This window comes from Mustelus asterias, chromosome 13 (assembly GCF_964213995.1).
Source record: "Mustelus asterias chromosome 13, sMusAst1.hap1.1, whole genome shotgun sequence".
In the NCBI taxonomy this organism is placed as follows: domain Eukaryota; kingdom Metazoa; phylum Chordata; class Chondrichthyes; order Carcharhiniformes; family Triakidae; genus Mustelus; species Mustelus asterias.
Window position 1 is genome coordinate 45,780,976 of NC_135813.1, and position 22,625 is coordinate 45,803,600.

Below are 22,625 nucleotides of genomic sequence, written 5' to 3' on the forward strand. Positions count from 1 at the left end.
GATAGATGGATAGATGGATAGATGGATAGAGAGAGAGAGAGAGCACTGCCAAAGAGAGAGATAGAGAGAGAGAGAGCACTGCCAGAGAGAGAGAGAGAGAGTGAACAATGCTAGAGAGAGACAGAACACTGCCAGGGAGAGAGAGAGAGTGAGAGAACACTGCCAGAGAGAGAGAGAGAGAACACTGCCAGGGAGAGAGAGAGAGAGCACTGGCAGAGAGAGAGAGAACACTGAGAGAGAGATGGGGAGAGAGAGAGAGAGCACTGCCAGAGAGTGAGAGATAGAGAGAAAGAGCACTGCCAGAGAGAGAGAGAGAGCCCTGCCAGAGAGAGAGATATAGAGAAAGGGAGAGAGCACTGCCAGAGAGAGAGATATCGAGAGAGGGAGAGTACTGCCAGAGAGAGAGAGAGATATAGACAGAGAGAGAGCATTGCCAGAGAGAGAGAGAGAGAGAGCAATGCCAGAGAGAGATAGAGAGATAGAGAGAGAGAGAGCCCTGTCAGAGAGAGAGAGATATAGAGAGAGGGAGTGCACTGCCGGAGAGAGAGAGTTAGAGAGAGCACTGCCAGAGAGATAGAGAGAGAGAGAGCACTTCCAGACAGGGAGAGATAGAGAGAGAGAGCACTGCCAGAGAGAGATAGATAGAGAGAGGGAGAGAGCACTGCCAGAGAGAGAGAGAGAGAGAGAGAGACAGCACTACCAGAGAGAGAGAGAGCCCTGCCAGAGAAAGAGAGCACTGCGAGAGAGAGAGGGAGAGAGCACTGCCAGAGATAGATAGATAGAGAGAGAGAGAGGGAGAGTGCACTGCCAGAGAGATAGAGAGAGACAGCACTACCAGAGAGAGAGAGAGCCCTGCCAGAGAGAGAGATAGATAGAGAGAGAGAGAGCACTGCCAAAGAGAGAGATAGAGAGAGAGAGAACTGCCAGAGAGAGAGAGAGAGTGAACAATGCTAGAGAGAGAGAGAACACTGCCAGGGAGAGAGAGAGAGAGAGTGAGAGAACACTGCCAGAGAGAGAGAGAGAACACTGCCAGGGAGAGAGAGAGAGAGAGAGAGCACTGCCAGAGAGTGAGAGATAGAGAGAAAGAGCACTGCCAGAGAGAGAGAGAGAGCCCTGCCAGAGAGAGAGATATAGAGAGAGGGAGAGCACTGCCAGAGAGAGAGATCTCGAGAGAGGGAGAGCACTGCCAGAGAGAGATAGAGAGAGAGAGAGCACTGCCAGAGAGAGAGATATACAGAGAGAGAGAGATAGAGAGAGAGAGAGCACTGCCAGAGAGAGAGATAGAGAGAGAGAAAGAGAGCCCTGTCAGAGAGAGAGATATAGAGAGAGGGAGTGCACTGCCGGAGAGAGAGAGTTAGAGAGAGAGCACTGCCAGAGAGATAGAGAGAGAGAGAGCACTGCCAGAGAGGGAGAGATAGAGAGAGAGAGAGAGATAGAGAGAGAGCGGGATAGAGCACTGCCAGAAAGAGAGAGAGAGTTAGAGAGTGAGAGAGCACAGCCAGAGTGAGAGATGTAGAGAGAGAGAAAGAGCACTGCCAGAGAGAGAGAGAGAGAGCACTGCCAGAGAGAGAGCGAGCACTGCCAGAGAGAGAGAGCCCTGCCAGAGAGAGAGAGAGAGAGAGAGAGTGAGCACTGCCAGAGAGAGATAGAGAGAGAGAGAGCACTGCCAGAGAGAGAGATATACAGAGAGAGAGAGATAGAGAGAGAGAGAGCACTGCCAGAGAGAGAGATAGAGAGAGAGAAAGAGAGCCCTGTCAGAGAGAGAGATATAGAGAGAGGGAGTGCACTGCCGGAGAGAGAGAGTTAGAGAGAGAGCACTGCCAGAGAGATAGAGAGAGAGAGAGCACTGCCAGAGAGGGAGAGATAGAGAGAGAGAGGGAGAGATAGAGAGAGAGAGAGAGATAGAGAGAGAGCGGGATAGAGCACTGCCAGAAAGAGAGAGAGAGTTAGAGAGTGAGGGAGCACAGCCAGAGTGAGAGATGTAGAGAGAGAGAGAAAGAGCACTGCCAGAGAGAGAGAGAGAGAGCACTGCCAGAGAGAGAGAGAGAGAGCACTGCCAGAGAGAGAGCGAGCACTGCCAGAGAGAGAGAGAGAGAGAGCCCTGCCAGAGAGAGAGAGAGAGAGAGAGAGTGAGCACTGCCAGAGAGAGAGAGATAGAGAGATAGAGAGAAGAGAGCACTGCCAGAGAGAGAGAGATAGAGGGAGGGAGAGCACTGCCAGAGAGAGAGAGAGAGATAGAGAGAGGGAGAGCACTGCCAGAGAGAGAGATATAGAGAGAGGGAGAGCACTGCCAGAGAGAGAGATAGAGAGAGAGCACTGCCAGAGAGAGAGAGAGAGAGAGTGAGCACTGCCAGAGAGAGAGAGATAGAGAGAAGAGAGCACTGCCAGAGAGAGAGAGATAGAGGGAGGGAGAGCACTGCCAGAGAGAGAGAGAGAGAAAGAGCACTGCCAGAGAGAGAGAGAGAGCCCTGCCAGAGAGAGAGATATAGAGAGAGGGAGAGAGCACTGCCAGAGAGAGAGATATCGAGAGAGGGAGAGTACTGCCAGAGAGAGAGAGAGAGCACTGCCAGAGAGAGAGAGAGAGAGTTAGAGATAGAGAGAGAGCACTTCCAGACAGGGAGAGATAGAGAGAGAGAGCACTGCCAGAGAGAGATAGATAGAGAGAGAGAGGGAGAGAGCACTGCCAGAGAGAGAGAGAGACAGCACTACCAGAGAGAGAGAGTGCCCTGTCAGAGAGAGACATATATAGAGAAAGAGAGCACTGCTAGAGAGAGAGGGAGAGAGCACTGCCAGAGAGAGATAGATAGAGAGAGAGAGAGGGAGAGAGCACTGCCAGAGAGATAGAGAGAGACAGCACCACCAGAGAGAGAGAGAGAGTGAGCACTGCCAGAGAGAGAGAGGGAGCACTGCCAGAGAGAGAGAGAGAGTCCTGCCAGAGAGAGAGATATATAGGGAGAGAGAGAGTACTGCCAGAGAGAGAGAGAGAGAGAGATAGATAGAGAGAGAGAGAGAGCACTGCCAAAGAGAGAGAGAGCACTGCCAAAGAGAGAGAGAGCACTGCCAGAGAGAGAGAGAGTGAACAATGCTAGAGTGAGAGAGAACACTGCCAGGGAGAGAGAGAGTGAGAGAACACTGCCAGAGAGAGAGAGAGAGAGAGAGAGAACACTGCCAGGGAGAGAGAGAGAGCACTGCCAGAGAGTGAGAGATAGAGAGAAAGAGCACTGCCAGAGAGAGAGAGAGCCCTGCCAGAGAGAGAGATATAGAGAGAGGGAGAGAGCACTGCCAGAGAGAGGGAGAGCACTGCCAGAGAGAGAGAGAGATAGAGCGAGAGAGAGCACTGCCAGAGAGAGAGAGATAGAGAGAGAGAGAGCACTGCCAGAGAGAGATAGAGAGAGAGAGAGAGAGAGAGCACTGCCAGAGAGAGAGAGAGAGCCCTGCCAGAGAGAGAGATATAGAGAGAGGGAGAGAGCACTGCCAGAGAGAGAGATCTCGAGAGAGGGAGAGCACTGCCAGAGAGAGAGAGAGATAGAGAGAGAGAGAGCACTGCCAGAGAGAGATAGAGAGAGAGGGCACTGCCAGAGAGTGAGAGATAGAGAGAAAGAGCACTGCCAGAGAGAGAGAGAGAGCCCTGTCAGAGAGAGAGATATAGAGAGAGGGAGTGCACTGCCGGAGAGAGAGAGTTAGAGAGAGAGCACTGCCAGAGAGATAGAGAGAGAGAGAGAGCCCTGCCAGAGAGAGAGATATAGAGAGAGGGAGTGCACTGCCGGAGAGAGAGAGTTAGAGAGAGAGAGAGCACTGCCAGAGAGAGAGAGCACTGCCAGACAGGGAGAGATAGAGAGAGAGAGAGAGAGAGAGATAGAGAGAGAGCGAGATAGAGCACTGCCAGAAAGAGAGAGAGAGAGCCCTGCCAGAGAGAGAGATATCGAGAGAGGGAGAGCACTGCCGGAGAGACAGAGATAGAGAGAGAGAGCACTGCCAGAGGGAGAGAGATAGAGAGAGAGAGCACTGCCAGAAAGAGAGAGAGTGAGGGAGATAGAGAGAGAGAGAGAGCACTGCCAGAGAGAGAGTTAGAGAGAGAAAGAGCGCTGCCAGAGAGAGAGAGAGAACTGCCAGAGAGAGAGAGAGTGAACAATGCTAGAGAGAGAGAGAACACTGCCAGGGAGAGAGAGAGAGAGAGTGAGAGAACACTGCCAGAGAGAGAGAGAGAGAGAGAACACTGCCAGGGAGAGAGAGAGAGAGAGAGAGAGCACTGCCAGAGAGTGAGAGATAGAGAGAAAGAGCACTGCCAGAGAGAGAGAGAGAGCCCTGCCAGAGAGAGAGATATAGAGAGAGGGAGAGCACTGCCAGAGAGAGAGATCTCGAGAGAGGGAGAGCACTGCCAGAGAGAGATAGAGAGAGAGAGAGCACTGCCAGAGAGAGAGATATAGAGAGAGAGAGATAGAGAGAGAGCACTGCCAGAAAGAGAGAGAGTGAGGGAGATAGAGAGAGAGAGAGAGCACTGCCAGAGAGAGAGTTAGAGAGAGAAAGAGCGCTGCCAGAGAGAGAGAGAGAACTGCCAGAGAGAGAGAGAGTGAACAATGCTAGAGAGAGAGAGAACACTGCCAGGGAGAGAGAGAGAGAGAGTGAGAGAACACTGCCAGAGAGAGAGAGAGAGAGAGAACACTGCCAGGGAGAGAGAGAGAGAGAACACTGCCAGAGAGTGAGAGATAGAGAGAAAGAGCACTGCCAGAGAGAGAGAGAGAGCCCTGCCAGAGAGAGAGATATAGAGAGAGGGAGAGCACTGCCAGAGAGAGAGATCTCGAGAGAGGGAGAGCACTGCCAGAGAGAGATAGAGAGAGAGAGAGCACTGCCAGAGAGAGAGATATACAGAGAGAGAGAGATAGAGAGAGAGAGAGCACTGCCAGAGAGAGAGATAGAGAGAGAGAGAGAGAAAGAGAGCCCTGTCAGAGAGAGAGATATAGAGAGAGGGAGTGCACTGCCGGAGAGAGAGAGTTAGAGAGAGAGCACTGCCAGAGAGATAGAGAGAGAGAGAGCACTGCCAGAGAGGGAGAGATAGAGAGAGAGAGAGAGATAGAGAGAGAGCGGGATAGAGCACTGCCAGAAAGAGAGAGAGAGTTAGAGAGTGAGAGAGCACAGCCAGAGTGAGAGATGTAGAGAGAGAGAAAGAGCACTGCCAGAGAGAGAGAGAGAAAGAGCACTGCCAGAGAGAGAGCGAGCACTGCCAGAGAGAGAGAGAGAGAGAGAGCCCTGCCAGAGAGAGAGAGAGAGAGAGAGTGAGCACTGCCAGAGAGAGAGAGATAGAGAGATAGAGAGAAGAGAGCACTGCCAGAGAGAGAGAGATAGAGGGAGGGAGAGCACTGCCAGAGAGAGAGATAGAGAGAGGGAGAGCACTGCCAGAGAGAGAGATATAGAGAGAGGGAGAGCACTGCCAGAGAGAGAGATAGAGAGAGAGCACTGCCAGAGAGAGAGAGAGAGAGAGTGAGCACTGCCAGAGAGAGAGAGATAGAGAGATAGAGAGAAGAGAGCACTGCCAGAGAGAGAGAGATAGAGGGAGGGAGAGCACTGCCAGAGAGAGAGAGAGAGAAAGAGCACTGCCAGAGAGAGAGAGAGAGCCCTGCCAGAGAGAGAGATATAGAGAGAGGGAGAGAGCACTTCCAGACAGGGAGAGATAGAGAGAGAGAGCACTGCCAGAGATAGATAGAGAGAGAGAGGGAGAGAGCACTGCCAGAGAGAGAGAGAGACAGCACTACCAGAGAGAGAGAGTGCCCTGTCAGAGAGAGACATATATAGAGAAAGAGAGCACTGCTAGAGAGAGAGGGAGAGAGCACTGCCAGAGAGAGATAGATAGAGAGAGAGAGAGGGAGAGAGCACTGCCAGAGAGATAGAGAGAGACAGCACCACCAGAGAGAGAGAGAGAGTGAGCACTGCCAGAGGGAGAGAGGGAGCACTGCCAGAGAGAGAGAGAGAGCCCTGCCAGAGAGATAGATATATAGGGAGAGAGAGAGTACTGCCAGAGAGAGAGAGAGAGAGAGATAGAGAGATAGATAGAGAGAGAGAGAGAGCACTGCCAAAGAGAGAGAGAGCACTGCCAAAGAGAGAGAGAGCACTGCCAGAGAGAGAGAGAGTGAACAATGCTAGAGTGAGAGAGAACACTGCCAGGGAGAGAGAGAGTGAGAGAACACTGCCAGAGAGAGAGAGAGAGAGAGAGAGAACACTGCCAGGGAGAGAGAGAGAGCACTGCCAGAGAGTGAGAGATAGAGAGAAAGAGCACTGCCAGAGAGAGAGAGAGCCCTGCCAGAGAGAGAGATATAGAGAGAGGGAGAGAGCACTGCCAGAGAGAGGGAGAGCACTGCCAGAGAGAGAGAGAGATAGAGCGAGAGAGAGCACTGCCAGAGAGAGAGAGATAGAGAGAGAGAGAGCACTGCCAGAGAGAGATAGAGAGAGAGAGAGAGCACTGCCAGAGAGAGAGAGAGAGAGCCCTGCCAGAGAGAGAGATATAGAGAGAGGGAGAGAGCACTGCCAGAGAGAGAGATCTCGAGAGAGGGAGAGCACTGCCAGAGAGAGAGAGAGATAGAGAGAGAGAGAGCACTGCCAGAGAGAGATAGAGAGAGAGGGCACTGCCAGAGAGTGAGAGATAGAGAGAAAGAGCACTGCCAGAGAGAGAGAGAGAGCCCTGTCAGAGAGAGAGATATAGAGAGAGGGAGTGCACTGCCGGAGAGAGAGAGTTAGAGAGAGAGAGAGCACTGCCAGAGAGAGAGAGCACTGCCAGACAGGGAGAGAGAGAGAGAGAGATAGAGAGAGAGCGAGATAGAGCACTGCCAGAAAGAGAGAGAGAGAGCCCTGCCAGTGAGAGAGATATCGAGAGAGGGAGAGCACTGCCGGAGAGACAGAGATAGAGAGAGAGAGAGAGCACTGCCAGAGGGAGAGAGATGGAGAGAGAGAGCACTGCCAGAAAGAGAGAGAGTGAGGGAGATAGAGAGAGAGAGAGAGCACTGCCAGAGAGAGAGTTAGAGAGAGAAAGAGCGCTGCCAGAGAGAGAGATATAGAGAGAGGGAGAGCACTGCCAGAGAGAGAGCACTGCCAGAGAGAGGGAGAGAGCACTGCCAGAGAGATAGAGAGGGAGACAGCACTGCCAGAGAGAGAGAGAGAGAGCACTGCCAGAGAGAGAGAGAGAGCACTGCCAGAGAGAGAGAGAGAGCTCTGCCAGAGAGAGAGCACTGCCAGAGTGAGTGAGAGAGCGTGAGAGAGAGTGAGAGAGAACTGCCATTGAGAGAGAGAGAGCATTGCCAGAGAGAGAGAGAGATAGAGCGAGAGAGAGCACTGCCAGAGAGAGAGAGCCCTGCCAGAGAGAGAGATATAGAGAGAGGGATAGCACAGCCAGAGAGAGAGTGAGAGAGAGAGATAGAGAGAGCCCTGCCAGAGAGAGAGATATAGAGAGAGGGATAGCACAGCCAGAGAGAGATAGAGAGAGAGATAGAGAGAGAGATAGAGAGAGAGATAGAGATAGAGAGAGAGGGATAGAGAGAGAGGGAGAGAGAGAGAGGGAGAGAGAGATAGAGGGAGAGAGAGATAGAGGGAGAGAGAGATAGAGGGAGAGAGAGATAGAGGGAGAGAGAGATAGAGGGAGAGAGAGATAGAGGGAGAGAGAAAGCGATAGAGAGATATATAGACAGAGAGAGAGAGAGCACTGCCAAAGAGAGAGATAGGGAGAGAAAGAGCACTGCCAGAGAGAGATATAGAGAGAGGGAGAGCACTGCCAGAGAGATAGAGAGAGCACTGCCAGAGAGTGAGATAGGGAGAGAAAGAGCACTGCCAGAGAGAGATATAGAGAGAGAGAGAGCACTGCCAGAGAGGGAGAGATAGAGAGAGAGAGAGAGATAGAGAGAGAGCGGGATAGAGCACTGCCAGAAAGAGAGAGAGAGTTAGAGAGTGAGAGAGCACAGCCAGAGTGAGAGATGTAGAGAGAGAGAAAGAGCACTGCCAGAGAGAGAGAGAGAAAGAGCACTGCCAGAGAGAGAGCGAGCACTGCCAGAGAGAGAGAGAGAGAGAGAGCCCTGCCAGAGAGAGAGAGAGAGAGAGAGTGAGCACTGCCAGAGAGAGAGAGATAGAGAGATAGAGAGAAGAGAGCACTGCCAGAGAGAGAGAGATAGAGGGAGGGAGAGCACTGCCAGAGAGAGAGATAGAGAGAGGGAGAGCACTGCCAGAGAGAGAGATATAGAGAGAGGGAGAGCACTGCCAGAGAGAGAGATAGAGAGAGAGCACTGCCAGAGAGAGAGAGAGAGAGAGTGAGCACTGCCAGAGAGAGAGAGATAGAGAGAAGAGAGCACTGCCAGAGAGAGAGAGATAGAGGGAGGGAGAGCACTGCCAGAGAGAGAGAGAGAGAAAGAGCACTGCCAGAGAGAGAGAGAGAGCCCTGCCAGAGAGAGAGATATAGAGAGAGGGAGAGAGCACTGCCAGAGAGAGAGATATCGAGAGAGGGAGAGTACTGCCAGAGAGAGAGAGAGAGCACTGCCAGAGAGAGAGAGAGAGAGTTAGAGATAGAGAGAGAGCACTTCCAGACAGGGAGAGATAGAGAGAGAGAGCACTGCCAGAGATAGATAGAGAGAGAGAGGGAGAGAGCACTGCCAGAGAGAGAGAGAGACAGCACTACCAGAGAGAGAGAGTGCCCTGTCAGAGAGAGACATATATAGAGAAAGAGAGCACTGCTAGAGAGAGAGGGAGAGAGCACTGCCAGAGAGAGATAGATAGAGAGAGAGAGAGGGAGAGAGCACTGCCAGAGAGATAGAGAGAGACAGCACCACCAGAGAGAGAGAGAGAGTGAGCACTGCCAGAGAGAGAGAGGGAGCACTGCCAGAGAGAGAGAGAGAGCCCTGCCAGAGAGAGAGATATATAGGGAGAGAGAGAGTACTGCCAGAGAGAGAGAGAGAGAGAGAGAGAGAGAGATAGATAGAGAGAGAGAGAGAGCACTGCCAAAGAGAGAGAGAGCACTGCCAAAGAGAGAGAGAGCACTGCCAGAGAGAGAGTGAACAATGCTAGAGTGAGAGAGAACACTGCCAGGGAGAGAGAGAGTGAGAGAACACTGCCAGAGAGAGAGAGAGAGAACACTGCCAGGGAGAGAGAGAGAGCACTGCCAGAGAGTGAGAGATAGAGAGAAAGAGCACTGCCAGAGAGAGAGAGAGCCCTGCCAGAGAGAGAGATATAGAGAGAGGGAGAGAGCACTGCCAGAGAGAGGGAGAGCACTGCCAGAGAGAGAGAGAGATAGAGCGAGAGAGAGCACTGCCAGAGAGAGAGAGATAGAGAGAGAGAGAGCACTGCCAGAGAGAGATAGAGAGAGAGAGAGAGAGAGAGCACTGCCAGAGAGAGAGAGAGAGCCCTGCCAGAGAGAGAGATATAGAGAGAGGGAGAGAGCACTGCCAGAGAGAGAGATCTCGAGAGAGGGAGAGCACTGCCAGAGAGAGAGAGAGAGAGAGCACTGCCAGAGAGAGATAGAGAGAGAGGGCACTGCCAGAGAGTGAGAGATAGAGAGAAAGAGCACTGCCAGAGAGAGAGAGAGAGAGCCCTGTCAGAGAGAGAGATATAGAGAGAGGGAGTGCACTGCCGGAGAGAGAGAGTTAGAGAGAGAGAGAGCACTGCCAGAGAGAGAGAGCACTGCCAGACAGGGAGAGAGAGAGAGAGAGATAGAGAGAGAGCGAGATAGAGCACTGCCAGAAAGAGAGAGAGAGAGCCCTGCCAGAGAGAGAGATATCGAGAGAGGGAGAGCACTGCCGGAGAGACAGAGATAGAGAGAGAGAGAGAGCACTGCCAGAGGGAGAGAGATGGAGAGAGAGAGCACTGCCAGAAAGAGAGAGAGTGAGGGAGATAGAGAGAGAGAGAGAGCACTGCCAGAGAGAGAGTTAGAGAGAGAAAGAGCGCTGCCAGAGAGAGAGATATAGAGAGAGGGAGAGCACTGCCAGAGAGAGAGCACTGCCAGAGAGAGGGAGAGAGCACTGCCAGAGAGATAGAGAGGGAGACAGCACTGCCAGAGAGAGAGAGAGAGAGCACTGCCAGAGAGAGAGAGAGAGCACTGCCAGAGAGAGAGAGAGAGCTCTGCCAGAGAGAGAGCACTGCCAGAGTGAGTGAGAGAGCGTGAGAGAGAGTGAGAGAGAACTGCCATTGAGAGAGAGAGAGCATTGCCAGAGAGAGAGAGAGATAGAGCGAGAGAGAGCACTGCCAGAGAGAGAGAGCCCTGCCAGAGAGAGAGATATCGAGAGAGGGAGAGTACTGCCAGAGAGAGAGAGAGAGCACTGCCAGAGAGAGAGAGAGAGAGTTAGAGATAGAGAGAGAGCACTTCCAGACAGGGAGAGATAGAGAGAGAGAGCACTGCCAGAGATAGATAGAGAGAGAGAGGGAGAGAGCACTGCCAGAGAGAGAGAGAGACAGCACTACCAGAGAGAGAGAGTGCCCTGTCAGAGAGAGACATATATAGAGAAAGAGAGCACTGCTAGAGAGAGAGGGAGAGAGCACTGCCAGAGAGAGATAGATAGAGAGAGAGAGAGGGAGAGAGCACTGCCAGAGAGATAGAGAGAGACAGCACCACCAGAGAGAGAGAGAGAGTGAGCACTGCCAGAGAGAGAGAGGGAGCACTGCCAGAGAGAGAGAGAGAGCCCTGCCAGAGAGAGAGATATATAGGGAGAGAGAGAGTACTGCCAGAGAGAGAGAGAGAGAGAGAGATAGAGAGATAGATAGAGAGAGAGAGAGAGCACTGCCAAAGAGAGAGAGAGCACTGCCAAAGAGAGAGAGAGCACTGCCAGAGAGAGAGTGAACAATGCTAGAGTGAGAGAGAACACTGCCAGGGAGAGAGAGAGTGAGAGAACACTGCCAGAGAGAGAGAGAGAGAACACTGCCAGGGAGAGAGAGAGAGCACTGCCAGAGAGTGAGAGATAGAGAGAAAGAGCACTGCCAGAGAGAGAGAGAGCCCTGCCAGAGAGAGAGATATAGAGAGAGGGAGAGAGCACTGCCAGAGAGAGGGAGAGCACTGCCAGAGAGAGAGAGAGATAGAGCGAGAGAGAGCACTGCCAGAGAGAGAGAGATAGAGAGAGAGAGAGCACTGCCAGAGAGAGATAGAGAGAGAGAGAGAGAGAGAGCACTGCCAGAGAGAGAGAGAGAGCCCTGCCAGAGAGAGAGATATAGAGAGAGGGAGAGAGCACTGCCAGAGAGAGAGATCTCGAGAGAGGGAGAGCACTGCCAGAGAGAGAGAGAGAGAGAGCACTGCCAGAGAGAGATAGAGAGAGAGGGCACTGCCAGAGAGTGAGAGATAGAGAGAAAGAGCACTGCCAGAGAGAGAGAGAGAGAGCCCTGTCAGAGAGAGAGATATAGAGAGAGGGAGTGCACTGCCGGAGAGAGAGAGTTAGAGAGAGAGAGAGCACTGCCAGAGAGAGAGAGCACTGCCAGACAGGGAGAGAGAGAGAGAGAGATAGAGAGAGAGCGAGATAGAGCACTGCCAGAAAGAGAGAGAGAGAGCCCTGCCAGAGAGAGAGATATCGAGAGAGGGAGAGCACTGCCGGAGAGACAGAGATAGAGAGAGAGAGAGAGCACTGCCAGAGGGAGAGAGATGGAGAGAGAGAGCACTGCCAGAAAGAGAGAGAGTGAGGGAGATAGAGAGAGAGAGAGAGCACTGCCAGAGAGAGAGTTAGAGAGAGAAAGAGCGCTGCCAGAGAGAGAGATATAGAGAGAGGGAGAGCACTGCCAGAGAGAGAGCACTGCCAGAGAGAGGGAGAGAGCACTGCCAGAGAGATAGAGAGGGAGACAGCACTGCCAGAGAGAGAGAGAGAGAGCACTGCCAGAGAGAGAGAGAGAGCACTGCCAGAGAGAGAGAGAGAGCTCTGCCAGAGAGAGAGCACTGCCAGAGTGAGTGAGAGAGCGTGAGAGAGAGTGAGAGAGAACTGCCATTGAGAGAGAGAGAGCATTGCCAGAGAGAGAGAGAGATAGAGCGAGAGAGAGCACTGCCAGAGAGAGAGAGCCCTGCCAGAGAGAGAGATATAGAGAGAGGGATAGCACAGCCAGAGAGAGAGTGAGAGAGAGAGATAGAGAGAGAGAGAGCCCTGCCAGAGAGAGAGATATAGAGAGAGGGATAGCACAGCCAGAGAGAGATAGAGAGAGAGATAGAGAGAGAGAGAGAGAGAGGGATAGAGAGAGAGGGATAGAGAGAGAGGGAGAGAGAGATAGAGGGAGAGAGAGATAGAGGGAGAGAGAGATAGAGGGAGAGAGAGATAGAGGGAGAGAGAGATAGAGGGAGAGAGAGATAGAGGGAGAGAGAGATAGAGGGAGAGAGAGATAGAGGGAGAGAGAAAGCGATAGAGAGATATATAGACAGAGAGAGAGAGAGCACTGCCAAAGAGAGAGATAGGGAGAGAAAGAGCACTGCCAGAGAGAGATATAGAGAGAGGGAGAGCACTGCCAGAGAGATAGAGAGAGCACTGCCAGAGAGTGAGAGATAGAGAGAAAGAGCACTGCCAGAGAGAGAGAGAGAGAGAGCCCTGCCAGAGAGAGCGATATAGAGAGAGGGAGAGCACTGCCGGAGGGAGAGAGAGCACTGCCAGAGAGAGACATATATAGAGAAAGAGAGCACTGCTAGAGAGAGAGAGGGAGAGAGCACTGCCTGAGAGAGATAGAGAGAGAAAGCAGTACCAGAGAGAGAGAGAGCACTGCCAGAGAGAGAGATTTATATAGAGAGAGAGCACTGAAAGAGAGAGAGAGTGCACTGCCAGAGAGAGAGATATCGAGAGAGGGAGAGCACTGCCGGAGAGACAGAGATAGAGAGAGAGAGAGAGCACTGCCAGAGGGAGAGAGATAGAGAGAGAGAGAGCACTGCCAGAAAGAGAGAGAGTGAGGGAGATAGATAGAGAGAGAGAGAGAGAGAGAGAGCACTGCCAGAGAGAGAGTTAGAGAGAGAAAGAGCCCTGCCGGAGAGAGAGAGATATAGAGCGAGGGAGAGCACTGCCAGAGAGAGAGAGCCCTGCCAGAGAGAGAGAGATAGAGAGAGAGAGAGAGCACTGCCAGAGAGAGATAGATAGAGAGAGAGAGAGGGAGAGAGCACTGCCAGAGAGAGAGAGAGAGAGAGAGCACTGCCAGAGAGAGAGAGAGAGAGAGAGAGCACTGCCAGAGAGAGATAGTTAGAGAGAGAGGGAGAGAGCACTGCCAGAGAGATAGAGAGAGACAGCACTACCAGAGCGAGAGCACTGCCAGAGAGAGAGAGCACTGCCAGAGAGAGAGAGCCCTGCCAGAGAGAGAGATATAGAGAGAGGGATAGCACAGCCAGAGAGAGAGAGTGAGAGAGAGAGAGAGAGAGAGGGAGAGAGCACTGCCAGAGAGAGCGAGACAGAGAGAGACAGCACTACCAGAGAGAGAGAGAGAGCTCTGCCAGAGTGAGAGAGCACTGCCAGAGAGAAACATATATAGAGAAAGAGAGCACTGCTAGAGAGAGAGATATAGAGAGAGGGAGAGAGATAGAGAGAGATAGAGAGAGATAGAGAGAGAGAGATATAGACAGAGAGAGAGAGAGAGCACTGCCAAAGAGAGAGATAGGGAGAGAAAGAGCACTGCCAGAGAGAGATATAGAGAGAGGGAGAGCACTGCCAGAGAGAGAGATAGAGAGAGCACTGCCAGAGAGTGAGAGATAGAGAGAGAGCCCTGCCAGAGAGAGAGATATAGAGAGAGGGAGAGCACTGCCGGAGGGAGAGAGAGCACTGCCAGAGAGAGACATATATAGAGAAAGAGAGCACTGCGAGAGAGAGAGGGAGAGAGCACTGCCTGAGAGAGAGAGATAGAGAGAGAAAGCACTACCAGAGAGAGAAAGCACTACCAGAGAGAGAGAGCACTGCCAGAGAGAGAGATTTATATAGAGAGAGAGCACGGAAAGAGAGAGAGAGAGAGAGCCCTGCCAGAGGGAGAGCACTGCCGGAGAGACAGAGATAGAGAGAGAGAGCACTGCCAGAGGGAGAGAGATAGAGAGAGAGAGCACTGCCAGAAAGAGAGAGAGTGAGGGAGATAGAGAGAGAGAGAGAGAGAGCACTGCCAGAGAGAGAGTTAGAGAGAGAAAGAGCACTGCCAGAGAGAGAGATATATAGAGAGAGAGAGAGAGCACTGCCAGAGAGTGAGAGATAGAGAGAAAGATCACTGCCAGAGAGAGAGATATAGAGAGAGAGAGCACTGCCAGAGAGTGAGAGAGAGAGCACTGCCAGAGGGAGATAGAGAGAGAGAGAGGGAGAGAGCACTGCCAGAGAGATAGAGAGGGAGACAGCACTGCCAGAGAGAGAGAGAGAGAGAGCACTGCCAGAGAGAGAGTGAGAGAGAACTGCCAAAGAGAGAGATAGAGAGAGAGAGAGCACTGCCAGAGAGAGAGAGTGAACAATGCTAGAGAGAGAGAGAACACTGCCAGGGAGAGAGAGAGAGTGAGAGAACACTGCCAGAGAGAGAGAGAGAGAACACTGCCAGGGAGAGAGAGAGAGAGAGCACTGGCAGAGAGAGGGAGAACACTGCCAGAGAGAGAGAGAACACTGAGAGAGAGATGGAGAGAGAGAGAGAGAGAGAGAGCACTGCCAGAGGGATAGACAGAGACAGAGAGAGTTAGAGATAGAGAGAGAGAGAGAGAGCACTGCCAGAGAGGGAGAGATAGAGAGAGATAGATAGATAGAGAGAGGGCGAGATAGAGCACTGCCAGAAAGAGAGAGAGAATTACAGAGAGAGAGAGCACAGCCAGAGTGAGAGATGTAGAGAGAGAGAAAGAGCACTGCCAGAGAGAGAGAGAGCCCTGCCAGAGAGAGAGATATCGAGAGAGGGAGAGCACTGCCGCAGAGACAGAGATAGAGAGAGAGAGAGAGCACTGCCAGAAAGAGAGAGAGTGAGTGAGATAGATAGAGAGAGAGAGAGAGAGCCCTGCCAGAGAGAGAGATTTAGAGAGATGGAGACCACTGCCAGAGTGAGAGAGAGAGCACTGCCAGAGTGAGAGAGAGAGCACTGCCAGAGAGAGAGATATAGAGAGAGGGAGAACACTGCCAGAGAGAGAGAGAACACTGCCAGGGAGAGAGAGAGAGTGAGAGAACACTGCCAGAGAGAGAGAGAGAGAACACTGCCAGGGAGAGAGAGAGCACTGCCAGAGAGAGGGAGAACACTGCCAGAGAGAGAGAGAACACTGAGAGAGAGATGGAGAGAGAGAGAGTTAGAGAGAGAGAGCACTGCCAGAGGGATAGACAGAGACAGAGAGAGTTAGAGATAGAGAGAGAGAGCACTGCCAGAGAGGGAGAGATAGAGAGAGAGAGATAGATAGATAGAGAGAGGGCGAGATAGAGCACTGCCAGAAAGGGAGAGAGAATTACAGAGAGAGAGAGAGCACAGCCAGAGTGAGAGATGTAGAGAGAGAGAAAGAGCACTGCCAGAGAGAGAGAGAGAGCCCTGCCAGAGAGAGAGATATCGAGAGAGGGAGAGCACTGCCAGAGAGAGAGAGAGAGCCCTGCCAGAGAGAGAGATATCGAGAGAGGGAGAGCACTGCCGCAGAGACAGAGATAGAGAGAGAGAGAGAGCACTGCCAGAAAGAGAGAGAGTGAGCGAGATAGATAGAGAGAGAGAGAGAGCCCTGCCAGAGAGAGAGATAGATAGAGAGAGAGAGCACTGCCAGAGAGAGATATATATATAGAGAGAGAGAGCACTGCCAGAGAGTGAGAGATAGAGAGAGAGAGCACTGCTAGAGAGAGAGGGAGAGAGCACTGCCAGAGAGAGATAGATAGAGAGAGAGGGAGAGAGCACTGCCAGAGAGATAGAGAGAGACAGCACTACCAGAGCGAGAGAGAGAGAGCACTGCCAGAGAGAGAGAGCACTGCCAGAGAGAGAGAGAGAGAGCCCTGCCAGAGAGAGAGATATATAGGGAGAGAGAGAGTACTGCCAGAGAGAGAGAGAGAGATAGAGAGATAGATAGAGAGAGAGAGAGAGCACTGCCAAAGAGAGAGATAGAGAGAGAGAGAGCACTGCCAGAGAGAGAGAGAGAGTGAACAATGCTAGAGAGAGAGAGAACACTGCCAGGGAGAGAGAGAGAAAGAGTGAGAGAACACTGCCAGGGAGAGAGAGAGCACTGCCAGAGAGTGAGAGATAGAGAGAAAGAGCACTGCCAGAGAGAGAGAGAGCCCTGCCAGAGAGAGAGATATAGAGAGAGGGAGAGAGCACTGCCAGAGAGAGCGAGACAGAGAGAGACAGCACTACCAGAGAGAGAGAGAGAGAGAGAGCTCTGCCAGAGAGAGAGAGCACTGCCAGAGAGAGATAGTTAGAGAGAGAGGAAGAGAGCACTGCCAGAGAGATAGAGAGAGACAGCACTACCAGAGAGAGAGAGCACTGCCAGAGAGAGAGATACAGAGAGAGGGATAGCACAGCCAGAGAGAGATAGAAAGAGAGAGAGAGTGAGAGAGAGAAAGAGATAGCGAGAGAGATATATAGACAGAGAGAGAGAGAGAGAGCACTGCCAAAGAGAGAGATAAGGAGAGAAAGAGCACTGCCAGAGAGAGATATAGAGAGAGGGAGAGCACTGCCAGAGAGAGAGAGAGAGATAGAGAGAGCACTGCCAGAGAGTGAGAGATAGAGAGAAAGAGCACTGCCAGAGAGTGAGAGATAGAGAGAAAGAGCACTGCCAGAGAGAGAGAGAGAGAGCCCTGCCAGAGAGAGAGATATAGAGAGAGGGAGAGCACTGCCGGAGGGAGAGAGAGCACTGCCAGAGAGAGACATATATAGAAAAAGAGAGCACTGCCAGAGAGAGAGAGAGGGAGAGAGAGAGGGAGAGAGCACTGCCAGAGAGAGAGAGATAGAGAGAGGCAGCACTACCAGAGAGAGAGAGCACTGCCAGAGAGAGAGATTTATATAGAGAGAGAGCACTGAAAGAGAGAGAGAGCACTGCCAGAGTGAGAGATGTAGAGAGAGAGAAAGAGCCCTGCCAGAGAGAGAGAGAGAGCACTGCCAGAGAGAGAGATAGAGAGAGAGACAGCACTACCAGAGAGAGAGAGAGCACTGCCAGAGAGATTTATATCGAGAGAGAGCACTGAAAGAGAGAGAGAGGGAGAGAGCCCTGCCAGAGAGAGAGATATAGAGAGAGGGAGAGCACTGCCAGAGAGGGAGAGCACTGCCAGAGAGGGAGAGCACTGCCAGAGAGGGAGAGCACTGCCAGAGAGGGAGAGCACTGCCAGAGAGAGACATATATAGAGAAAGAGAGCACTGCTGGTGAGATAGAGGGAGAGAGAGAGCACTGCCAGAGAGAGATAGATAGAGAGAGAGGGAGAGAGCACTGCCAGAGCAATAGAGAGAGAGAGGGAGAGAGCACTGCCAGAGAGAGAGAGATAGAGACAGCACTGCCAGAGAGATAGAGAGAGACAGCACTGCCAGAGATAGAGAGAGCACTGCCAGAGATAGACACATATAGAGAAAGAGAGCACTGCTAGAGAGAGAGAGAGAGCACTGCCAGAGAGAGATAGATAGAAAGAGACAGCACTACCAGAGAGAGAGAGAGAGCACTGCCAGAGAGAGAGAGAGCACTGCCAGAGAGAGAGAGAGCACTGCGAGAGAGAGAGAGAGAGGGAGCCCTGCCAGAGAGAGAGAGATATAGAGAGAGGGAGAGCACTGCCAGAGAGAGATAGAGAGCGAGAGAGCACTGCCAGAGAGAGAGAGAGAGAGGTAGAGAGAGAGAGAGCACTGCGAGAGAGAGAGAGAGAGAGGGAGCCCTGCCAGAGAGAGAGAGATATAGAGAGAGGGAGAGCACTGCCAGAGAGAGATAGAGAGCGAGAGAGCACTGCCAGAGAGAGAGAGATAGAGAGAGAGAGAGAGCACTGCCAGAGAGAGAGATAGCGAGAGAGAGATGGATAGAGAAAGAGAGAGAGCACTGACAAATAGAGAGATAGAGAGAGAGAGAGCACTGCCAGAGAGAGAGAGATAGAGAGAGGGAGAGCACTGCCAGAGAGAGAGAGATAGAGAGAGAGCAATGCCAGAGAGTGAGAGATAGAGAGAGAGTTAGAGAGAGAGAGCACTGCCATAGTGGGAGAGATAGAGAGAGCCCTGCCAGAGAGGGTGAGATAGAGAGAGAGCACTGCCAGTGAGAGAGAGAGAGAGAGCACTGCCAGAGCGAGAGAGCATTGCCAGAGAGAGATATATATTTAGAGAGAGAGCACTGAAAGAGAGAGAGAGAGAGAGCCCTGCCAGAGAGAGAGATATAGAGAGAGGGAGACCACTGCCAGAGTGAGAGAGAGAGCACTGCCAGAGTGAGAGAGAGAGCACTGCCAGAGAGAGAGATATAGAGAGCGGGAGAGCACTGCCAGAGAGTGAGAGAGATAGAGAGAGAGAGCGCTGCCAGAGAGAGAGATAGATAGAGAGAGAGAGCACTGCCAGAGAAAGATATATATATATAGAGTGAGAGAGCACTGCCAGAGAGTGAGAGATAGAGAGAGAGAGCACTGCCGGAGAGGGAGAGAGAGTGTTAGAGAGAGAGGGAGAGAGAGCACTGCCAGAGAGAGATAGATAGAGAGAGCACTGCCAGAGAGTGAGAGATAGAGAGAGACAGCCCTGCCAGAGAGAGAGAAAGAGCACTGCCAGAGAGAGAGAGAGCCCTGCGAGAGAGAGAGAGAGATAGAGAGAGAGAGAGCACTGCCAGAGAGAGAGAGAGAGAGGTAGATAGAGAGAGAGAGCACTGCCAGAGAGGGAGAGAGAGAGTTAGAGAGTTATAGAGAGGGAGAGAGAGCCCTGCCAGAGAGGGAGAGATAGAGCACTGCCAGAGAGAGACATATGTAGAGAAAGAGAGCACTGCCAGAGAGAGAGGGAGCACTGCCAGAGATATATATATATATATATATTGAGAGAGCACTGCCAGAGAGAGACAGATAGAGAGGGAGAGACCACTGCCAGAGAGAGAGCACTGCCAGAGAGAGAGCTATATCGAGAGAGACTGCACTGCCAGAGAGAGGGATAGAGGGGGAGCACTGCCAGAGAGAGAGAGAGCACTGCCAGAGAGAGAGATATATATAGAGAGAGAGAGCTCTGCCAGAGAGTGAGAGATAGAGAGAGAGAGCACTGCTAGAGAGAGAGGGAGAGAGCACTGCCAGAGAGAGATATATAGAGAGAGAGGGAGAGAGCACTGCCAGAGAGATAGAGAGAGACAGCACTACCAGAGCGAGAGAGAGAGCACTGCCAGAGAGAGAGAGAGAGTGAACAATGCTAGAGAGAGAGAGAACACTGCCAGGGAGAGAGAGAGAAAGAGTGAGAGAACACTGCCAGGGAGAGAGAGAGCACTGCCAGAGAGTGAGAGATAGAGAGAAAGAGCACTACCAGAGAGAGAGAGAGCTCTGCCAGAGTGAGAGAGCACTGCCAGAGAGAAACATATATAGAGAAAGAGAGCACTGCTAGAGAGAGAGAGAGCACTGCCAGAGAGAGAGAGCACTGCCAGAGAGAGAGAGCACTGCCAGAGAGAGATAGTTAGAGAGAGAGGAAGAGAGCACTGCCAGAGAGATAGAGAGAGACAGCACTACCAGAGAGAGAGAGCACTGCCAGAGAGAGAGATACAGAGAGAGGGATAGCACAGCCAGAGAGAGATAGAAAGAGAGAGAGAGTGAGAGAGAGAAAGAGATAGCGAGAGAGATATATAGACAGAGAGAGAGAGAGAGAGCACTGCCAAAGAGAGAGATAAGGAGAGAAAGAGCACTGCCAGAGATAGATATAGAGAGAGGGAGAGCACTGCCAGAGAGAGAGAGAGAGATAGAGAGAGCACTGCCAGAGAGAGAGAGAGAGATAGAGAGAGCACTGCCAGAGAGTGAGAGATAGAGAGAAAGAGCACTGCCAGAGAGAGAGAGAGAGAGCCCTGCCAGAGAGAGAGATATAGAGAGAGGGAGAGCACTGCCGGAGGGAGAGAGAGCACTGCCAGAGAGAGACATATATAGAAAAAGAGAGCACTGCCAGAGAGAGAGAGAGGGAGAGAGAGAGGGAGAGAGCACTGCCAGAGAGAGAGAGATAGAGAGAGGCAGCACTACCAGAGAGAGAGAGCACTGCCAGAGAGAGAGATTTATATAGAGAGAGAGCACTGAAAGAGAGAGAGAGCACTGCCAGAGTGAGAGATGTAGAGAGAGAGAAAGAGCCCTGCCAGAGAGAGAGAGAGAGCACTGCCAGAGAGAGAGATAGAGAGAGAGACAGCACTACCAGAGAGAGAGAGAGCACTGCCAGAGAGATTTATATCGAGAGAGAGCACTGAAAGAGAGAGAGATATAGAGAGAGGGAGAGCACTGCCAGAGAGGGAGAGCACTGCCAGAGAGGGAGAGCACTGCCAGAGAGGGAGAGCACTGCCAGAGAGGGAGAGCACTGCCAGAGAGAGACATATATAGAGAAAGAGAGCACTGCTGGTGAGATAGAGGGAGAGAGAGAGCACTGCCAGAGAGAGATAGATAGAGAGAGAGGGGGAGAGCACTGCCAGAGCAATAGAGAGAGAGAGGGAGAGAGCACTGCCAGAGAGAGAGAGATAGAGACAGCACTGCCAGAGAGATAGAGAGAGACAGCACTGCCAGAGATAGAGAGAGCACTGCCAGAGAGAGACACATATAGAGAAAGAGAGCACTGCTAGAGAGATAGAGAGAGAGAGCACTGCCAGAGAGAGATAGATAGAAAGAGACAGCACTACCAGAGAGAGAGAGAGAGCACTGCCAGAGAGAGAGAGAGCACTGCCAGAGAGAGAGAGAGCACTGCCAGAGAGAGAGAGAGAGAGGGAGCCCTGCCAGAGAGAGAGAGATATAGAGAGCGAGAGAGCACTGCCAGAGAGAGAGAGAGAGAGATAGAGAGAGAGAGAGAGCACTGCCAGAGAGAGAGATAGCGAGAGAGAGATGGATAGAGAAAGAGAGAGAGCACTGACAAATAGAGAGATAGAGAGAGAGAGAGCACTGCCAGAGAGAGAGAGATAGAGAGAGGGAGAGCACTGCCAGAGAGAGAGAGATAGAGAGAGAGCAATGCCAGAGAGTGAGAGATAGAGAGAGAGTTAGAGAGAGAGAGCACTGCCATAGTGGGAGAGATAGAGAGAGCCCTGCCAGAGAGGGTGAGATAGAGAGAGAGCACTGCCAGTGAGAGAGAGAGAGTGCACTGCCAGAGCGAGAGAGCATTGCCAGAGAGAGATATATATTTAGAGAGAGAGCACTGAAAGAGAGAGAGAGAGCCCTGCCAGAGAGAGAGATATAGAGAGAGGGAGACCACTGCCAGAGTGAGAGAGAGAGCACTGCCAGAGTGAGAGATATAGAGAGCGGGAGAGCACTGCCAGAGAGTGAGAGAGATAGAGAGAGAGAGCGCTGCCAGAGAGAGAGATAGATAGAGAGAGAGAGCACTGCCAGAGAAAGATATATATATATAGAGTGAGAGAGCACTGCCAGAGAGTGAGAGATAGAGAGAGAGAGAGCACTGCCGGAGAGGGAGAGAGAGTGTTAGAGAGAGAGGGAGAGAGAGCACTGCCAGAGAGAGATAGATAGAGAGAGCACTGCCAGAGAGTGAGAGATAGAGAGAGACAGCCCTGCCAGAGAGAGAGAAAGAGCACTGCCAGAGAGAGAGAGAGAGATAGAGAGAGAGAGAGCACTGCCAGAGAGAGAGAGAGAGAGGTAGATAGAGAGAGAGAGCACTGCCAGAGAGGGAGAGAGAGAGTTAGAGAGTTATAGAGAGGGAGAGAGAGCCCTGCCAGAGAGGGAGAGATAGAGCACTGCCAGAGAGAGACATATGTAGAGAAAGAGAGCACTGCCAGAGAGAGAGGGAGCACTGCCAGAGAGATATATATATATATATATAGAGAGAGCACTGCCAGAGAGAGACAGATAGAGAGGGAGAGACCACTGCCAGAGAGAGAGCACTGCCAGAGAGAGAGCTATATCGAGAGAGACTGCACTGCCAGAGAGAGGGATAGAGGGGGAGCACTGCCAGAGAGAGAGAGAGCACTGCCAGAGAGAGAGATATATATAGAGAGAGAGAGCTCTGCCAGAGAGTGAGAGATAGAGAGAGAGAGCACTGCTAGAGAGAGAGGGAGAGAGCACTGCCAGAGAGTGAGAGATAGAGAGAGAGAGCACTGCTAGAGAGAGAGGGAGAGAGCACTGCCAGAGAGAGATATATAGAGAGAGAGGGAGAGAGCACTGCCAGAGAGATAGAGAGAGACAGCACTACCAGAGCGAGAGAGAGAGAGCACTGCCAGAGAGAGAGAGCACTGCCAGAGAGAGAGAGCCCTGCCAGAGAGAGAGATATATAGGGAGAGAGAGAGTACTGCCAGAGAGAGAGAGAGAGATAGAGAGATAGATAGAGAGAGCACTGCCAAAGAGAGAGGTAGAGAGAGAGAGAGCACTGCCAGAGAGAGAGAGAGAACACTGCCAGGGAGAGAGAGAGAAAGAGTGAGAGAACACTGCCAGAGAGTGAGAGATAGAGAGAAAGAGCACTGCCAGAGAGAGAGAGAGCCCTGCCAGAGAGAGAGATATAGAGAGAGGGAGAGAGCACTGCCAGAGAGAGAGATCTCGAGAGAGGGAGAGCACTGCCAGAGAGAGAGAGAGAGAGATAGAGAGTGAGAGAGCACTGCCAGAGAGAGAGAGATAGAGAGAGAGCACTGCCAGAGAGAGATAGAG